Genomic DNA, 17,830 nt, shown 5'->3' with positions numbered 1-17,830 from the left:
AAAAAAAAAAAAGAAATACATTTCAGACAAATGTATAAGGTGAAAAAATGTCTAAATGGAGCTGTTTTGTTTTGGAAACGTGCGGTGAAATGTAGGTGAGAGCTCAGGGCTTTGCATGGGCATTTGGGCTTCGCCTATAGAAAGGTTGAAATCAAGAAAATGAATAAATAGATGAGCTCACCGAGAAAGTGGAAGGATTTAGGGAAAGCAGAGCAAGAGTCCAGGACTTAGCTTGGGACCAGTGATGAGAAGGAGAGAGAAGTAAGAGCTACAGGGGGAAACCAGGAAAGTTCAGTATGGAGAAGTCTAAGGAAAAAATCTAAGGAGGAAAGCAAAATGCCACGAAGAGGTCGAAGAGATCCAGACTGAGAAAAGACTAGAGCAAGGACATTGCTGGACTTTAAGGAAAGTTTTAGCAAAAGGGCCGGGATGGGAGTGAGGCAAGAGATGGCACATAAATCCTCCAGAATACATAATAAATGGATAGAAGGTTGTGGTTGGTGGTGGGCAGGGGCATAGCCAAATCTAGTGAAAACTCCCTTTCTAAGAACAGGAAGGACTTGAGCATGCTTGAAACTAGAAAAGAAGACACCCATATACAGAAAGATGGAAAGATGCTTGAGGATGAGAGAAAACGGGGAGGACAGGTTTCAGTAGGAGGTGGAGGGAGTACGGGAGGTTAGCTTGCAAGAAAATAGAGAGCTTTTTTCCTGAGCCTCAGCCGAAGAGCAAGGATGAGAGGGAGGCTTTTTCCATGAGGCCCGTGGTAGCGGGACTGGGATTTCAGGGAAAAGGCAAGAATGCTCACTGTTTGGCTTTGATTGCTATGCACTGAAGCCCTCTAGTCCTCAGGTGTTTCATCCATAAGGCAAGGGGTCTGACTAGAAGATATGTAAAGATAGCTCAAATATGTTACGATTCTAGTGAGCTCCAACAGTGTTGACTGTATCTGATACTTAAGACTAAATGCTGATGGCTTTTATATTCAATTGCAGGATTATCTATAATGATGATTAGCTAGGAGACATATCTTTAACTATCAGCCCTACCTAATAAAGCATCTGCTAGATAGGAAGTAGTTAATGGAACCGATCAGAATACAGTAGGAAACCTCTGTGTAATCTGACCTTCTTCCACCCTTATCACCAAATTCGCTTTCTCTCCTGGCAGATTATTCGTAAATGCTACAAGCAGTTAACTAGAATGTTTGTCCCTGTTTTTATAGAGTTTGGACAGTCAAAATTCACACTTATGGAATGGGGTTTCTCTTAGCCATTGCCTCTTAGGATAGAACGCTGCTCACACAGTCCAGGTGGAAGACGGGAACGCCTTCTGAGACATGGTCCCATGTCAGTCTGCAAACCTGGAGTGTGCGGTAGGTACAGAATGCCAGGAGCCAAGGAACAAGGGGTAAACAGTACAAAATTAGAATTTTCTAGAACTTAGACTCCTCGGTGTTTCAAGATAAAGCAGAATATATGAGGTAATGTATGTGAAAATAGCTGGGGAGAGTGACAAAGCGTAGTGCAAGCACAGAGCATTTTGTAGAGTCATATAAACTCAGACCAAGACTCAATTTTGCCCTAACTTTTAGTCCCAGGTCTGCCACTTTCTAGTTTATGCTTCATTTTGCCATCTGTAAACAAATATCATAATAATGTCTACCTTACTGAGAGGATTGAATAATATTTAGACAGCCCTTGAAATAATGAGTGCTGGCAGTTGGCCGGTCCTCCTTGGCTCTGTCAACCACTAGTTTAATTCTTTAACCAGATTAACCAGTGATTTCCAGCATCTGAATTTACCATTTGTATTCACTAGTTCTGGGCAGTGAACTTAGCTGTGGACTGCCTAGCTAGACACTGCTCAGAATTCAGCATGCATGAGAACAAGGCCTCTCACAGCTCTTTTAATCAGACATTGTCTAACAAAAGAGGCAATTGATGCACCATTCACAATGTTTTTAAACCTATATAAAGAGTCATTGATTCAGAACAGTTGCTGTGCTTGTGAAAATGTATGTTTGATGGTTTCCATGGAAACCACCCAGCTGGCTGATCTGTGATCACTAGCCTTAATTATACACTGGGATTGCCAGGGAGCTTTCAAAGCTGTCTCCATAACAACCCCTCCTTATGTAGTAATATGACCACTGTCCTGAACTATGTTTCTCATATAGGAGTTTCTCTTAGAAGAGTTGAGAAGATTCTGCTGGTTTTAACCTCCATTTGATTTATCCTTATGAACAACTCTTAACTGGATAGGAATTTCTCTGAGTTTTGACTGCCTATCTCTCAGGCTGTTTTGCCAGGTCTTTGGAGCATGGCCTAATGTCTCTTTTTTCAGTGACATGTTGACATTTCTCTTGAGCTATTGCCAAGATATTGAACTAAGAAGGAATCTTGGCTATGTCACTTTGCTAGATAAAATTAAACCTGTTTAAGTATAGGTTGAACTTGTAAAAGGATTGTCAACAGATACTGTTAGGGTTCGATGTTTGGAATTTTTAAATGTCTCCAAGTCCGTTAGTGAAATTCTTGCTGTTTCTGCTGGAATTAAGAAACAGGAAAAAAGGGACGGCCTAGTGGCGCGTTGGTTAAAAGTTGGCTTGGGACGCCAGCTCTGAGCAACAGGGGCCTGGTTCGGATCCCACATGAGGGCCAGTGATGCTGCACCCTCTACAGCTAAGATGGTGAACAACAGCTCAACCTAGAGCTGGGCCGCCGTGAGTTGCCAGCGACGGCATAGGCTGCAGTGGGGCTGGAGTGAGCTGCCTTAAGCTACCGTGAGCAGCCGGCAGCCAGTGTGAGCTGCCAAGAGCCACCGTGAGCGGCTATGCAGTGGCTGGCGACCCATCTTCCTCACCCAGGAAGAGCCCAGTGATAATACCAACATGGCCAGTGAAACAAAGTCCTCCACAACTAGACTGAAGAACAAAAAAGACAACAACTTGTCTGTTCCCCTTCCCCAGTTCCCCAATAAAATCTTTTTTAAAAAAAGGACAAAAAAGAAGAAGCAGCTTAGTGTCCTTTTAATATGAAATCACACAGATTTCCTGACTTCTAAATAACATAATTTCTTACTCTCCACCTGACTTTTTAGATATATTTGTAGGGAAATTCCAAAACTTGCCATTGAATCATACTTTGAACTTTTGAAGTGGTGACAAGTAAACAAATACAGAGGGTGCCAAAAAAATGTATACACATTTTAAGAAAGGAAAAACATGTATTAAAATTGTAATACTCAATATGTGCCGATAACAAAAGATGAATACAAGTCATGTGTATGCATTTTTTGGTACCCCCGGTATATCAGTTTCTGGAATTAGACTTCTTAGGTTCAGTTTCTGGCATGAGCATGTGCCTGTACACACCCTGCCCCCGCAATCATTCCCCCACATGAGAACAGACTACAGAAAAATCCTGAAAGTATAGTTACAGTGCCCATCACGTTTTGCTCTCACTAGACCAAGTCTGCTGAACAGTGTTAGTTCTCTTCCTCCTGCTAATTCCTACTCTGTTACTACTATTCTTTTTTTCCAGTTTTATTGAGATATAATTGATACATAACATAGTATGAGTTTAAAGTATATAAGATAAAGATTTGATATTTGTGTATATTGTGAAATGATCACCACAATAAATTTAGTGACCACCCATCACCTCACATAGTTACAAAAAAACATGGAACGCTTCATGAATTTGCATGTCATCCTTGCACAGGGGCCATGCCAACCTTCTCAGTGTCATTCTAGCTTCAGTATATGTGCTGCTGAAGTGAGCACAGTTACTTCTCTGTCTCTATCATCATCATCATCATCATTCGCATCATCATTGTCACCATTTGGTGGGTGTGGAGAGCCTGTTGCTGTCTTTCTGCATTTCCTGGCCAGTAAAAGGTAATCACAGAAGAGGAGGCTACTCTCAGTTCACTAATTGTATTTCTTCCTATCTTCTCAGCTTCTTAAGACTCCACACACCTTCTTCCTGTCATATTTAAAAGCTCACTCGCGTATATCATATTCTGTGTAGCAATTTAGTGTCCCTTTTATTTTCTTTCTTCAGTTGTTATTCAGCTCCTTATTGTGCTCTGGAATGTTCTGATGAAAATAAATTATTAAACCCGATGAAGCTGTGCTGTAATGTAACTTTTATGTTGAAAGAGTATGTTAAATCTAATTATGGCTGTTTCCTAATGAAATCATTTTTCTTTGTCACTGTCTAAGTGGCTATGGCAATGAGAATAATTTTTCATGGAAAATTAAAACCTAAGGGCAGCAGCATAATTTCCTGTACAGTCTCTAGCTGGGCAATAATAACAGCATGTCGATGTCTTTCCATGACATCACTTTTGAAGCAACAGGAACATGAAGTGGCAAGTTAGGGAGCTGCTCTGTTATTGTTGAACTGTGTGGAAACAGCAGAGAAGTTAGTTATCTGGAAATTATTCATTTGTGAACAAGGTTTTCCCAGTGGGCACATGGGAGGGGAAATACAGATTTGGATTAAAGAAAAAAATTTTTAATTTCATTTCCCATTGTCAAAATAATTCATGGGGAAATGAGTGATGTTAATGGCCATTTTGCTATTTTGGATAAGTTTGTTTTTCTTGTTTCCGATTATGAACTCTTAATTTTTTCTGGGTTATTTTTAGTACCATTGATCATCACAATGTTCTGTGCTGCAAAAATATGATAACAATTCTGGGTTTCACAACTTTTGACCTGAATGAATTTGCTTTAGTTTACTTACTGAGGAAACACCCCAAATTTCTATAAATTTCCTGACTGCAAGATTTTATGGGTGCTGTTATTACCCAAGATAATTTAAAATAACTAAAAATAAAGTGTTCTTGCAATGAAAAGTCCAATTAGTTGGGAAACTTTTACAAGATCTCCTTTGGGGGATGAGTTGTTGTGTTCTCAGATCATTGTAGGATAGTCTCGAATAAGGGAGTGTCAAGTGAATGCTTAAATACGCTGATCTTATTTCATACACCTTTGAAAGTTTGTGCCCTCATATCAGAAATAGAGAAAGGGGGAATTCTGCATGTATTTCATGAAGTCTCATGAAGTACCTTCAATTGCCCCCCAGTAATGCTGTTATGATGCACATATTCCTTTCTTTAATTGTGCCAGTTCTGTTTGAGTTCACTTTTCCTTACAACAACCCTCTATCTGTATCTCTACAACTAGGTTTCTCAAGGTGTAGCCAGACATACCGTATTTGCCGGCGTATAAGACGATTTTTTGGCCCTGAAAAATATGCCTCCAAGTGGGGGGTCGTCTTATACGCCAGGTACACTTCAGATAGACTGCCCATAGTGCTTGCCCTGTGCCATAGTGGCCTCCCGATGCCCGCCCACTTCATTCCACATACCGTTCAGGCATCAGCAGCGCTGCTGGGTGTATGCTCGGCTGTTATGCGATTTTGCTGTTATGCGATTTTGCTTTTATGCGATTTTACCACACTCGCAAAATCGCACACAGCCGACCATACACCCAGTATGATAGCACAAAATCGCGAATCGCGATACCATACTGGGTGTATGGTCGGCTGTGTGCGATTTTGCGAGTGTGGTAAATTCAGGTTACCGTATATTTCTTTACATATGCATTGAAGATTCGCGATTTTGCGCTATCATGGTGCTGTTAGAATGTTGAAGAGCTCGCACTTGCGCACTAGTGAGGTCCCAGGGAGATGCTGATGCAAGGGTTGACCAGACTGCTATAGTGACAGGGCGGGCAAACAGGGAGCAGGGACCAATCAAATCAGGCTTTGTATACAGCCAACAGCCAACCACAATACTGCACCATTGTACAGTACAGCATAGAAAATGTCGACCAGTCAAACCCCTATCATCCCTATCATGGCACCAGCCAAAAGAAAGAAGTATGATGCAAATTTTAAACTGAAAGTTATAAACTTTGCTAAGGAAAATAATAATTGTGCTGCTGCAAGACAATATGGAGTAACAGAAAAGATGGTTCGGGACTGGAAATCAAATGAGAAAGCATTAAAGAGTATGCCAAGGGGTAAGTGTGCATTAAGAAGAGGCACCCCACACTGGCCAGAACTCGAAAAACATGTAGCAGACATGGCGGCTCAACATCGCCAAAACGGTTATGTGGTGACACGAGTGATATTTGTTTTTTTTGTTTGTTTGTTTTTGTTTTTTTTTTTTTTTAGCTGAGCCATCCTGCTACCTGTTGGCAGCTCAGCGGCTGCTCAGCTCGGACTGGACTCAAACCGCTGTTGCTCAGAGCTCAAACTCTTGAGCGAGCTCTTAACCAACTGAGCCACTCGGCCGGCCCATGTGGTGACACGAAATACAATACACTTGTTTGCACTTCAGTGGGCCAAATCAAATCTGATATTGTTTTACCTTTTATTTGGTGTGTGGAAGGTGTGCGGAAGAGGGGGTAGTCTTATACGGCGAGTATATAACAAACTCTGTATTTTGAGTGGAAATGTTAGGGGGTCGTCTTATACACCCAGTCATCTTATACGCCGGCAAATACGGTAGGCTAATTGGCAAAGAGCTCTCTTCAGGCCCTGTACATGCCGAGAGCAGAAGGGACCGTGGGCGGAACTGAGTACCTGTGTCATCAGAGAATGAGCTGCCATAGTCAAAACTAACAAAATGAAACAGTTCTTGGGAAGTCTGCATGAGCAGACTTTTATTATTTAGGAAAGCTAAGTTTTGACGTGTAATCAAAAGGAATGACATGTGGATCTGAAAGACTTAGTAGATATTTACGTGGTGCGATTTTGTGATCTCAGTGGCCTGATACTACTCCACTCCATCCCGCCCCACATTTGTTCTGTTTTATCCCCTAAAGTGGAATTTGTTTCAGTGTAAATAGTCACTTAATCATTTTTTTCTGTTTAACATTTTTCTCCTCTCTTACAAAATGTCATCCAAACTTGTTTTTCCCCCTTGAGTCTCTATATCAGCCCTTTGAACTGACCCAGTCATTCTTTAGGTTGAGATTTCTGATGTTGTTTTGTTTATATATAAGTAGACTGCGCCTGACTGTAAGGCCAGATAGTTAAGTACAAGTAGGTTGTGCTTGTTTACATGACTCCAAAATAACCAGTCTGTCAAATATGTGGCAAGAAAAGTTTTTTTCAGTCCACGATGCTTTGCCTGGCATCATATAAACACAACTAGCTGTTAAATTGCGTTTGTAATTTTGTTTGGTTGTTTCTGTACTCTTCTGGGGAGTGCTAGGGGCGGAGGTTGGGTGGGGAACAGGCTCTCCCAGGCTCTCCCATTTCCACATCTGTCTTATCGTGTGACTTCTGAGGGTCAGGGGTACACAAGGGAGCTGCCCACAATCACATCTGTCTCCAAGAAGAATACCATCTCGTTTCTTTCCTGCTTCACGTTAGGCCATTATTCCTTATTTGTGGTTTTGTGTGTGTCTGCACAAATTTTCAGGCATGTTGTTATGTTTGGCCTGGAATATGGTAGGTGATCAGTCAATATTTGATAAATAAAATGCCCATCACTTTCCGTCACCTCCATGTGAGAAGATTTTTGCTTCAGAAGAGGATTTTCGCTTTTATGGAAAAAGCTGTTACTGTACTAATGTAGGTCTTTTGTAAAAGCAAGGTGGGGGGGTGGGATGGGCAATGGATACTCTTCTCTTTGTTTTACTCCATTTTGGCTTTTGAAAGACTTCATAGGAACGCTCTACTTTTGGATAGCAACCTGTGTTTTAAAAAAAGAAAAAAAGAAGACATATTAGCCCTAAAGATTGTTGGATGAGTCTTCGGTAGGGAAATTGCATTTTTCAGTCTGTACTAGGTTGGCTGTAAGACAATGGAGAATTAAGACAGAGTGTATTAAATCTGAGGAACTACACACCCACCAGAATGGCTAATATTAAAAGGACTGAAAACGCCAACTGTTGGTAAGAATGTGGAGTAACATTTCTAGTTTAGAAAACACTAGAGCTAAATATGGTCTCGGTCAGGGGTTGGCAAACTCTTTGAGACGGAAGAGCCAATCCTGTTCCTCAAAGTTTTGCGAGACCTATAAAACAAATGAAATCACCATTATGTGAATAATATCCTTTTAAAATTTTATAAATGAAACTATGATAGTTTTATTTTCATTTTCCATTTTACTTCAGAGCCACATGTATGTACCCAAAGAGCCGCATGTGGCTCTCCAGCCTCAGTTTGCCAACCCCTGGTTGAGGTTATAATTAAGCAGTCCCACTCCTTGTATATACCTAAGAGAAATGAAGACCTGTATCCACAAGACATGTTCAATGTTATGGAATTAGAAATGACGGTTGCACAACTCTATGACTATACTAAAAACTATTGAATTGTTACTTTGGGTGGATTTTATGGTATATAAAATAAAATATATGGCATTCAAAATAACAGACTGTTATTTTTAATAAGACATGTTCAGGAATATCAATGACAGTTTTATTCATAATATCCCTGGAGGAAATAGTCCATACATCAGCCCAGGAGAAATACATTGTGATCTCTCCATACAATAAAATTCTACACTGCAGGAAAGAAAGAGCATGAAGCCATGTGGGTGATTTGGGATGGGGGAGTATTGATTGGAAGGGAGCCTGTGAGATGCTGGAAGGTTCAGTATCTGTCTAGTGGTGTTTACATGGGTGTTTACAGGTGCAAACATTCAGTGAGCTGTATACATAAGATTCAAGCTCTTCGTGCACTCGACTGCATTTATGTTATACTTCAATTTAAAAATATCTGATATGTGGGTGCTGGAATGGTGCCATCCTCAGAAAGCACAGCCCGCAGTGCTGAACCCCCCCTCTCCTGTCAGCACTGGGAAGGCCCAGGTGTTGGCTTTGACATTGTCTGTCTACTGCAGATGGTCTGGGGTTTCACTCACTGGGGAAGGGAAGAACCCACCAGCTGGTGTCTTGCTTCTCTGGGCAGTCGCCACGAATTCCCTTGAATGTCATGGTTGGAGAGGGTTTCTAATAAATATTCAGCTCAGTGCCAAGGTAAGGAAAGTGAGCTCAGGCCTCCTGGTAGCACTGGGGAAGTATTTACTGTTCTGCTTATGTTCCATAGGTGAGGACCGTGCCCTGTCAGCTATACTCTTCCTTTAAGGGCTGGACTAATTAAGGAAACCAGCAGACCTGTCATGCTCTCAGGCCTTGCGGTTTGATTAAATGAATGCTCTGCGTATCACTGGGCACCCTTGCTGGGGGACACACTCAGGCTTGCCATGTTGGTGTGCCTTCCTCATGCCTCTCAGGCCCCTTTGGCCTTATGGCTTTGGAGCTAGAGACTGGTGTTGAACATGCTCACTGAGTTGCGTCTCCCTTAGTCCCTGCGTGTTGGGATGTACGTGCGTGTTCATGTGTGGCATGGGTGTAGTAGAGGTGAGGAGAGGAGAGGTAACTTGTATCAGCTTGATGTGGAGGTGGAGGAAGGGGTCAGATCCCTGAGGGCCTAAGGGCAGTGACCAACCCAGGTAAGCCTGCAAACTAACTCATGCTGCGGCGTCGGGTGGCATCCCACAGGCTGCTGGCTCCTGCTATAGAAAGAGGGCTAGGGTTACCCTTAGCCAGCCCCCGCCACTCTGTGCAGAACGAGGGCAACTTCCTGCTCCCTGGCAAACAGAAACCGTGTCCTCCATCCTTGTGCTATCGACAAAACATAATATGATTTTTACTTCATAGACAGCAGCTCGTTAACCAGTGAGATTTTAGATTCAGATCTACTTAACACTCACTGAGTACCTGATACAATAAAAGTATGAATAGTGGTCCCAGCTACTATTGCATGCTCACCATATGCCAGGCTGTGTGGTTGGTACTCAGATACATATTTCTTATTTAATTCTCACCACAGTTTTGTGTGGCTCAAACTGTGTGCTTCCCCCCACCCCGCCCCTTTAAACATGAGGAAACAAAGGTGTTATGTAACTTGTCTAAGCTAGAACAAAGGGGCTTGGACTTGAACCCAGTGCTTGACTGCAAAGCCTGCACCCTTCCTGGTGCGTCTCTTTTGAAAGACTCAGTCATGGAAGGTCTCGTTTGCAGTGTGAGTGACACTGAATGCGATTGTGATGAGCGTAATCTCCCAGGTTGCTCTGTTGAAATTAGGCTCCCCTACACGTTGCTGCAGTTTTCTGTAATGAGTAACCACACAATACAGAAAACACCTCGGGAAGCTGGAAAGCTGAAGGAGACAAATGGGAAACAGATGAAAGTAAAGGAACTCAACCTACCGCCCATGCAGAGCAGGACCACGCTTTCAGGATGTGTCTTAGGAAAACCCACGGCCAACCGTGAGAGCAGCTGGGCCTGGCTGGGCCGTGGGAATGTGAATAGCACTGTTCTTGGTTAGGTCTTGGATTTTCTGGTAGGTGTTTAACTATAGGGTGTGTTCTCCACTGTTGAAGCAAATAACTTTTTCCTTGATTTGTAACTTTAATTTTGATCCATGACTTTAATTTTGATTCTCTAGAAAAAACCGTCAGTAACCATTTAGTCCAACCCCCTTCACTTAAAAAATTTCAAAACGCTTATTATAGAAAATTTAGAAAGCTAAGTTAAATGAAAAGAAAAAGTTTATGTGGTCCCATTGCTGTGGACATTTTGGAGTATCCTTTGAGACTTTTCTCTCTCCACTCATAGCTAGAAATGGGATCATTTGCTACCTGTTCATTTTTATGTAACAATATAGGGAATATTTCCCTTTGCTTGGAGTGGATGAGGAAACTGAGACCCAGAGAGTAGAAGCAGTCCATACAGCTGCCCAGCACAGAGCTGTCCGGGCCTGACAGAGTTCTGAGGCCTACAAGTCAGGGTACCAGGGTTATCAGTGGTACGGATATTTAGCACAATGTCTGATGTGGGACAGGCCTTGATAAGTGAAAGGACAAAAGAAAACTGACTCCCTCTCTCCCACGCCTTCCTGTCTTCATGCCTGGGCTGCCCAGGAGTTTGTTTTTAGCAGCCTCTTTGCCCACCCTCCCCCCGCCTCCCAGCCCTACTCCCAAAGCCTCATGCAATAGCTCGTTAGTTGCCTTTGGGGTGAACTCAGAAGTCTTTAATGTTAAGTTTGTAGAAAAGGCTGTGTCTTTCCTCTAGCAACTGCAGAATGACCACAGTACACACATTCCAGTAGTGAAGATCCTGATCATAGCGCCGAGTTCCTTGGATTTCATTAATATGCCACAAAGCCAAGAGGCCTTGGCAGGTGGTTCAGGTGGTAGCTAATGGGCAGGCCATGGTTTCACACAAGGCTGACAGTGAGCCCTTGGCCAAGATAGGAGCAAACCAGAATTAATTCAGTATACTTTTTCGGTGATATGGCACAAAAGTTTTATACTTAAAAATAATTATTGTAGTGATCTACTTCTGTATCCAGTCTGTGTGTTCCTGGACTCCACAGGTTGACCCAGCCTCACGTTCTGAGAAGATGAACAGATGGCAGATGGTGGCCCTGCTCTCTCTAGATCCCAGCAGTCCTTTGCTCCGCCCCTTCTCTGGGGAAATCAGCATAAAAGCTTATTTATATTTTCCCATTTAAGTCCTTGTGGAATTGATATTTCTTGACAGAAACTGAAAAGGAGAAGAAGGCATACTGAACATCTAAGTAAACGTTAAGGTTAATGTGACAGGGACTTTGCAATGTCTTCATTGCACAGATAAGTGAACACCCACTTCTCTACCTGCTTTCCCTCAGTCCTGTCCAAACACACAAGCGAGAAGGCAAAGTCACACATCTCCCAAAACTAAATCCATCAACAAAATCTTTCCCCCTTGTGTCTTGGGAGTGTGTTTCCCAGGACCCCCGGGAGAAACCCCATCTCTGTGTCTTGCACGTTCTCGTCTATGCCCCGGGCAGGTACGTTTTGCTCCTGCACTCTCTACTGGGCCCCACTGGCCAACTGGGTCCATTTATTCATTCAGCAGGTACTTATTATACTAAGCGCTTGTGGGCTCTGGGCCCTGTAGGGCACTGGGGACTCAGTAATGATTCAGACAGTCACAGCCCTGCTCCTGTGGTGCTTGCAGGGTGTGTGGTCACGGTGCCCCCAGAGCCGTGAACCGAGAGCTTGCCCAAGGCCCATGGAGACCTGCTACTGTTTCCGCCTTTGCTGTCTGGGCCTCCAAAAGCCAGCATTGAGCCATGATTCTACTGCCACCTCCAGCCTGGCTGCATTTACACTGGCCAAGCCTCTGTCAGGAAGGGTGATTCTGAGTTTAAAAAGCCAACATAGTTGGTTGATAAGGCTGCAAGAGAGGGCAGGCACTCTATACCTTATTGGTGGAAATGTCAATCATCTCAACCCAATGGAAGGCTGCTTGGCGGTACTTACTAGACTTACAGACGAGTATACCCTGTGACCTGACACTTCCACTTCTGAGAACTTATCTTTTACATGTTTCCACCAGTCTAAAATGGCACATGTGCAGGGCTGTTAAACAAGATTATATATAGAAGCAAAAGACAGAAAACAATCCCAGTGTTCATCAGTAGGGAACTGGGGTCCATCTGACCAATGGAATACTGTAAAACAAAACAAAACAAAAGTATGGCACTTTCTATGTACAACCAGGGAAAGATCTCCAAGCTGTATTACTAAATGAAAAATGCAAAGAGTAAAACTGTATATATAGTATGCTAGCTTTTGTGTAGACATTTTTTTAAAAAAACGGAATCTGTACTCATATTCACTTACATAAGCATAAAGAAACTTTAATACATGAGAAACATGATGGCCTTTGCAGGAAGTGAGAGCAGATTGGGGGTCTGGGGGCAGGAAGTTGCCTCAGTGTGTGTGTTTTTACAGTGTTTCGTTTTGGAATCATGACTGTGTTACCTATTTAAAAATGAAAACTGAAAAATAAAATGGGCTGCAGTATGCTCCTAAATGTCATGAAAATAGGTGCATCTTTGTATATACAGAGCTAAACCTGGGTATGAAGATTTTGAACCAGAAAGTTGATTGATTGCTAACAACCTGTTTCTGAAAGAAAGAAGATAGACGTAGCAATGAGGTGTGTCTCATTAAAGGGAGAGAGAACAAGAGGTCCCAGGTGAGGAGACCTCCTGAATTTGAAGGGATGTGACCTTCGAGACCACCGGGAGAGAGGGCTGGTAGTCCGACGGTGTTGTTTGAAGTACTGAGGGTTGTCTGGTCTGTCCAAAAAGTGGTCAACAGCACTCTTAGAATGTGAGTTCTTCTGCAGCAGAGACCAGAGCCTGAGCCTTGGTATCACGTGGAACAGGTACTTAGGAGATGACCAACCAAATGGGACAGGGTCACCCAGATGTATTGCTGGCACCTCAACACAATAAGACAATCAGCAGGTTCTTACTGTATAATAAATAAAACAAGTTCCTTGGGGTACTGCCAGGGAACTCTGAAATACATGCTTACTGCTTTCAAAATCTTTGCATGTGCCTGGAGCCATAGGTTTTATCATTTTTTGAGTTTCCACTGATGAGCACTGTCTTCTTGATAGAGGAGGGTGTTGGATGTGTTCCTGTCTGCACCCAGAGGAGGGGTGGGCCCACATCAGCACCCTGTGCTTAGGATTTCTGGTTCCTATTGTGGAACCCAGGCAAAGACCGTGGTTCAGATTCCTCTGTTTTTAGCTTCCTAAAGGAGAGTACCTTATAAGATCCATGGAGACAAGATAAATCTTCATTCTGGGTCATTACATGGGGCCTTGTGGCAGGAGACTCATTTACTAAGTTAACTGCTCTGGTTTCTTTGGGACATATATTTCAATGTCTGTAACTACATTTTCATTTTAAACTTCGGAGACAGACTGATATTCAATGGCTTCTCCCAAACAGTCAGCTTTCCTGTATCTTAGGGACACCCAATATGTGAGCAATCATGTACCGTCTAGGTTTTCACCACCAGAAAGCATGGGGCTGAACTCATGCACTCCGTGCTCCCCTGCTCTGCTCAGCCCCCTCCCTCCACATAGGCAGACATCCCTGCTGTGGATTTGTAGTAAGAGCCTTGTCTCCGTCTCCCTATCTTTGTTTTCCCTTTTCCTTCATCTTTCTTATCGATTTCTAATTGATATATTTTGTCTGTAATGACTATCTTTTTAAGGTTCTTGAAAATTCTCACTGGAACAAGTTAGGGAATGAATAAAATTGCTCCTGCTGCCTTCAAAAAAAGATATTAGGTGAAAGAAGAAAATTCAATCCCTGAGAAATACTTTATAGATGATTCCTTTGTCTTGTAGAGGAGGAAACAACGGAAACCCAGAGAGGGACTGCACCTGCCTGTGGTTACTCTGTGAGTTTGTCACAAAGCAGGGGAACACGCAGGACTCTCAGAGTGCTAGCCCACTGTTCTCCCACAGCCATGGCACATGGACAGGTGTGCACGAGATTAGGATAAACTCTTTTGAAGGTCAAGTCAAGGATTAGCGCTGGCATGCTGGTAAAACTATGTGCCCAGTTGTCCTGGGACCAACTGCCCATTGTCTTGAAGTGAATAGGATTCTCCATGGGATTTTTTGAATACCTTGCTAGGAAAAATGTTTTGTTTTGTTTTCGGGCTATTGATTTTTTTTCCTCTCTTCAGGTTTCCTTCGGGTTTAATGATGGCCACTACCACCTCACCCTTTGCACTTCAGTTAATACTCTATGGCTTTGAGTCGGCTGAGCTTATTAATGCTGTTCCTTCTATGTAGAAATTCCTTCCCACCATTCCTCACCAGAGAATTCTTATTTGTCCTTCAAGATTAGCATGACATCATCTCTCTCTGAGGCTTGTTCTCATAACATTCAGAGCATAGCCATATCTTAGCACTTAGCATATTATATTGAAAGCATTTGCTTAGTGACCTCTAGCATCAGCTAATCTAGCATAGAGATGCTGTAAGGGCAGGTTTTTCCCTTTCATTTTTGTCTCTCTAGTGCCTAGCGTGGTGCTCGGTGAATGTAATTTGGCGTCAGTTTCATTCCAGGAATAACTCAAGGCCATTTTCCTTTTTCACTTTTAAGTCAGTTCTGATTCTGAAATAGTTAGTCATTGTTTTCTTTAACTTTGATTTCTTAAACTCTCCAAAAGAGCAGGGAATAATGTCTTAGCTCATGCTGCCATAACAAAATACCATAGATTGGGTGGCTTAAACAATAGACATTTATTTCTCACAGTTCTGGAGCCTGGGAAGTCCAAGATCGAGGTGTCAACAAGGTCTGTGTCTAGTGAGGACTGTCTCCTTCGTTTGCAGATGACTGCTCTCTGGCTGTGTCATCACATGGGAAAGAGAGAGAGAAAACTAGAATAAGCTTCTGGTCACTTCTTATAAGGGCACCAATCCCATCATGAGGACCCCACTATGATCTCATCTAACCCTAATTAACTTCCAAAGGCCCCCATCTCCAAATACCATCACATTGGAGATTAGGGTTTCAACATATGAATTGTGGTGGTGGGGGCAACACAATTCAGTCTGTAGCAGAAATATTCACAGGTGACCTATTGACATTTTGCAAGTGAGTGCCAAGAGTTGTGTGGCAAGTCCTAGAAAGTCTTCGTGGTTTATGTAAATCCTTCAGATGGAATTGAATTGGTGACGTGAATCTTGTGCAAGCTTTGTATATGTCTAAGGAATTCTCACTCTCTGGTCATGTTAAACTGAGTATGACCAGACCTAGAGCCCGGATACAGACCTTGACATCATGATCTCACTTCTCCCAATTGATACTTCTTCAGGAATTGTTGGGATTAAGGAAGAAGGCTGGTCAAAGGTAGCAAGAGGGTTTTTACTAAATAGGTACCACATTTCATATCTTTGAACATTGCAAGGTCTTGATGTGTGTCTTTTGGCAAAATGTATTCTTTCACCTCCATTATTGCTAAGTAGAACAACAATTGAAGTTATTGTTGTATCAGAAGGAGATGAAAAAATCCCCACAACCTTGGAGTAAGTATAATTATGGTGCTTTTATTTAAAGCTTCTTTGAGCTTAAATTTATTTCATTTCTAAAAATAAACTGCAGAGATTAGATCTTCCCTTTGAGTGAATCAAAATAACTTAGAAAATAAAAATACTTAGCCACATGCCCTTCCTTTCCAGAAGCACAGAGCACTGCTTTACTTGGGAGTCTGATAGAACTTTTTAATCAGCAGGACAAAAGTTTAAGAAATAACTTTGGCAGAAATTCATCATTCTGAAAGTAAGTTTGACAGTAGATGAGTACAATTACTGAGTAAAATGAAACAGAGAAAGTTGAGAAAGTAAAAAGTAATAGAATGAAGAATCTATTGATTCTATACTGGGCTGTCAGTGAATTGAGTTTGAGAAAAAAATAGGGTTGCCTCAATTCCCCCATTTGTCTTCTACAATTGAATGTTCTAAGTATGTCTACATTATTTGGCTCTTTATGCTACTTGGAAAAGAAGTAATACTTGGCAAACTTTAGACCCCTTTTATTTAAAGAAAGTTATAATAGCAAATAAAACAAACAAATAAAATCCAAGCAAATCAGGTATGTTAGGATGAGCTGAAGTGGAACTCCCACAGAGATAGATGAAAGGTAGAAGCCCTCCAAAGGTACCAGGAAATACCATTTCAGCAGACATGATATTAATATGACCTCTTGAGAAATGTGAATACTAATGAGAAAAGTCTGGCACCCAACTTGAGGAAGAGTTAACACCTTCTGCATGACTGTGCCATGAAGATTGCAAGTCCAAGAGAAAAAGTCCAAAGGTCCACAGATTTCTGAAGTTACAACCAAAGGACCAGTGTCAGATGGTGTAAAAAGACACGAAAGCCTTTTTAGGACATAACGTGTTAAAGAGTTCAGAGTTTTGGTACTTGAACTCTACTACCCACTCCTCATCCCTTCTTGGGATATAGACTGAGAACATATGGACAAGGAATAGGAGGCAAGTGAGAAACAAAGCTGAGTTAAAAAAACTTAACCTTGGTTTAGCAACTTAAGGCTTTTGCTCTTATAGGAGGGAGGCATGGCTTCCTCTACTCCCCCCCACCCCCAACAGGTGGAGACAGAGAGTAAAGAGAATTTTACTTGCATGGATTCAAGTAAAGAAAGAAACCATGTGGAGTCTGGGTTCTTCCCTTTAAAGTACTAGAATCCCACTAAGTAGTGTAATGAGCATCAGTAAATAATCATATATAATTAGATGAATAATTCTTCCCATCTGAGTAAACTTTGGAAGAGAGTTAAAGGATAGAAGGCAAAAGAGTTTTCTCTCCCACAGGCAGAGAGCATGGTATCATGAGCAGAAATTGTATGTTCCCCTACCTCCAGCCTGTCTTCTTAATCACCATCAGTTGCATCATATTAGAAACTCTGTCTGAAGAGAAAGAGGCTGTGCCCTTGACAAAGCCCTGTTGCCCCAGGCTGTTACATACAAAGTCCTAGACTAAGATTAAAAAAAAATAATTAAACTTGTAATGATGAATTAACAAGATGATCACTGGTCAGGAAGATGTTCAGAACCAATCAAATAAAGCCTCCTATCAAGCCTCAGCATGATATCCAAGGTGGCTCTAGGGAAATAATGCTTAGTGAAGCCTGGTTTGAAAACAAGTGGCTTAGACCATATCGCTGGATATTTTTTTTTTCTACGTAATAAAGGGAAACCTTTTACTTCAGAGTAGAATGTCGTATGTTGTGACAGGCCAACATTCAACTGATATAACTAAAGGGAAAACAAATTACAAAAACTACATTTTTTTATTAAATTATTTTTTATTGTGAAATACACATTTTTTAGAATTAGTTTCAGCTGTACACACAGTGCAATAGTTATACTTTTTACCCCTCGAAGTGACAACCCCCCTCCCCCAATCCAC

At 42.0% G+C, this 17,830-nt stretch overlaps 1 protein-coding gene across 5 annotated transcripts in view; it reads left to right on the top strand.

Annotated features, from left to right (window-relative positions):
* SLC35D4 (solute carrier family 35 member D4) overlaps positions 1 to 17,830 on the top strand; it is a 126,943-nt gene that overhangs the window by 85,829 nt on the left and 23,284 nt on the right. The gene's annotated exons all lie outside the window — the stretch shown is intronic.

Source organism: Hipposideros armiger, unplaced genomic scaffold (genome assembly GCF_001890085.2).
Source record: "Hipposideros armiger isolate ML-2016 unplaced genomic scaffold, ASM189008v1 scaffold_209, whole genome shotgun sequence".
Lineage (NCBI taxonomy): Eukaryota > Metazoa > Chordata > Mammalia > Chiroptera > Hipposideridae > Hipposideros > Hipposideros armiger.
Note: the sequence above shows the minus strand (reverse complement) of the source record. Positions and strands in the feature narration are given on the sequence as shown.